Raw genomic sequence first — 2,965 nt, forward strand, 5'->3', positions numbered from 1 at the left:
GAGAGAGAGAGAGAGAGGAAGTCTCACTCTGTCGCACAGGCTGGAGTGCAGTGGCATGATCTCGGCTCACTGCAACCTCTGCCTCCTAGGTTCAAGCAATTCTCCCACCTCAGCCTCCAGAGTAGGTGGGATTACAGGCACGCGCCACCACACTCAGCCAATTTTTATATTTTTTAGTAGAGACAGGGTTTCACCAGATTGGCCAGATTGGGCTTGAACTCCTGACCTCAAGTGATCTGCCCACCTTGGCCTCCCAAATGCCGAGATTACAGGCGTGAGCCACTGTGCCTGGCCTATATTTTGTTTTTGTTTTTGTTTTGAGACAAGGTCTCATTCTGTTGCCCAGGTTGGAGTGTAGTGGCACGATCACAGCTCACTGTAGCCTCGACCTCCTGGACTCAATCAGTCCTCATCTTCCTGCATAGCTAAGACTACAGACACATGTCACTACACCTGGCTAATTTTTGTAATTTTTTTGTAAACATCAGTTTTCGCCATGTTGCCCAGGCTGGTCTCCAGCTCCTGAGCTCAAGTGATCCACCTGCCTGGGCTGCCCAAAATGTTGGCCACCATACCTGGCCTGAATTATACTTCAAAAAGTTGTTAAAAATAATAAATAAATAAGGACTCTGCTGCTTGGGCAACATAGTGAGACCTCATCTCTACAAAAAATAAGCAAAATTAGCTGGGCATGGTGGCACATACCTCTAGTCCCAGCTACTTGGGAAACTGAAATGGGAGGATCGCTTCAGCCCAGGAGGTCAAGGCTGCAGTGAGCTATAATCATACCACTGCACTCCAGCCTGGGCAACAGAGTGAGACCCTGTCTCAAAAACAAACAAACAAACAAACAAAACAGACTCCGATGTTCCTGAAGGGAACAACCAAGTGATTGAAGGTACAATTTATTGAGATAAGGACTTCTATTTCCAGTAACACAGCAAGCTATGTAACCAACACGGACCCTCTTGTTGAAAACAACTAATTATTGGTTTAAATATCGAAAGCATCTTTTAAAAAAAGCAGTTTGCAATATAGTAAGGAAAACATCATGCCAAAATCTAAGAGAAGGCATGAACCCTAAGTGGAGTATTGAAGCTACTTTCCAAACTTGGCAAACTTGAACTTCAGTTTTCACGGAAGACAAAGTTCAGGACCCATCCAAGATGGGAGACTATTAGGAGATGCTGCCCTCATAAAGACTGGACCATGGCCGAGCGCGGCAGCTCGCGCCTGTAATCCCAGCACTTTGGGAGGCTGAGGCGGGTGGATCACCTGAGGTCAGGAGTTTGAAACCATCCTGGCATGCCTGGCCAACATGGTGAAATCCCCATCTCTACTAAAAATACAAAAATTAGCTGGGCATGGTGGCCGGCACCTGTAATCCCAGCTATTTGGGAAGCTGAGGCAGGAGAATCACTTAAACCTGGCAGGTGGAGGTTTCAGTGAGCCGAGACCACACCATTGCACTCCCGTTCCAGACTGGGTAGCAAGAGTGAGACTCTGTCTCAAGAAAAAAAAAAAAAAAAGACTGAACCCAAAGTAAATCATCCCCACCCCTGCCCGCAGTGGACAGTAAGGAAAGTTGCTGAGCTGAGCAGTAGGAGGAACTGTCTCAAAAGTTGTAACTGCAAAACGTTCCTAGTGTAGATTTGCATACCAAATTTAAATTACTTGGGTAATTCTACAGCCCTCAAGCTAGGGATTAAGTTTATAGCAGAAAGTGGTGAATGATGCTGCGTGCCTTTTTTTTTTTTTTTTTTTTTTTTGAGATGAAATCTTGCTCTGTAGCCCAGGCTGGAGTGCAGTGGCGAGATCTTGGCTCACTGCAACCTCAGCCTCCAGAGTTCAAGCAATTCTCCTGCTTCAGCCTCCCAAATAGCCAGGATTACAGGTGCACACCACCACACCAGGCTAATTTTTGTGTTGTATTTTTAGTAGAGATGGGGTTTCACCACGTTGGCCAGGCTGGTCTTGAACTCCTGACCTCAGGTGATACACCTGCCTCGTCCTCCCAAAGTGCTGGGATTACTGGCGTGAGCCACCGCGCCTGGCCAGATGCTGCATGACTTCTGGCAATAGGTCAGAAAAGGCCAGGGAGCTTCCAGCTGGTTCTATTGGAAAGCTTGCTTTCAAGAGACTCCATCTCAGATCAGCAGCCTTTCTGTGAGAAGCGCAAACCACATGTGGGTGCTCCAGTTACAGACCCAGCTGAGCCTAGTGTCTGAGACAGTCTGGTCCAGGCACTGGATACATAATGGAGAAGTCTCCAGATGACTTCATCCCCCAGCCAAATGACTCATTCTTTGTGTTCGACTCTTCTCCTCTGAGGACTCAAACACTGTGGAGCAGTGACAAACCCTCACTGTTGTTCTCTAGTCATGTAAGTTAAATAAAATAGGTATTGCTTTATACCACTAATTTTGAGGTGGTTTGTGATGCACCAATCATAATGTTATTACCTGGAAATGGGGCATTGCTGTAAGAAAAGCCTAAAACATGTGGCTTTAGCTTTGGGACTAGGTGGCAGGTGGAAGCTGGAAGAACTGTGCTATAAGAAGCCCTCAAACCACATGGAGAAGCTGTAAGTAGGTTCTCTGGTCAACAGTTCCAGCTGAGGTCAGCCTGTGTGCAGATGAGTCATGAAGCTTTCAGACGATCACAACTCCCAGCCAGTCAAGTCACCTCCAGCATTTGAGTCTTTCCAGCTGAGGCCCCAGACATGACACCATGGAGCGGAGGCAAGGTATCTCCACTGTGCCCTGCACAAATGCCTAGCCCACAGGGTTTGAGTATAAAAAGAGAGGTTTTTTTTGTTGTTGTTGTTTTTTGTTTTTTGAGACGGAGTCTCGCTCTGTCGCCCAGGCTGGAGTGCAATGGCTGGATCTCTGCTCACTGCAAGCTCTGCCTCCCGGGTTTACGCCATTCTCCTGCCTCAGCCTCCCGAGTAGCTGGGACTACAGGC

Source organism: Mandrillus leucophaeus, unplaced genomic scaffold (assembly GCF_000951045.1).
Source record: "Mandrillus leucophaeus isolate KB7577 unplaced genomic scaffold, Mleu.le_1.0 Scaffold307, whole genome shotgun sequence".
NCBI classification, from domain to species: Eukaryota; Metazoa; Chordata; class Mammalia; order Primates; family Cercopithecidae; genus Mandrillus; species Mandrillus leucophaeus.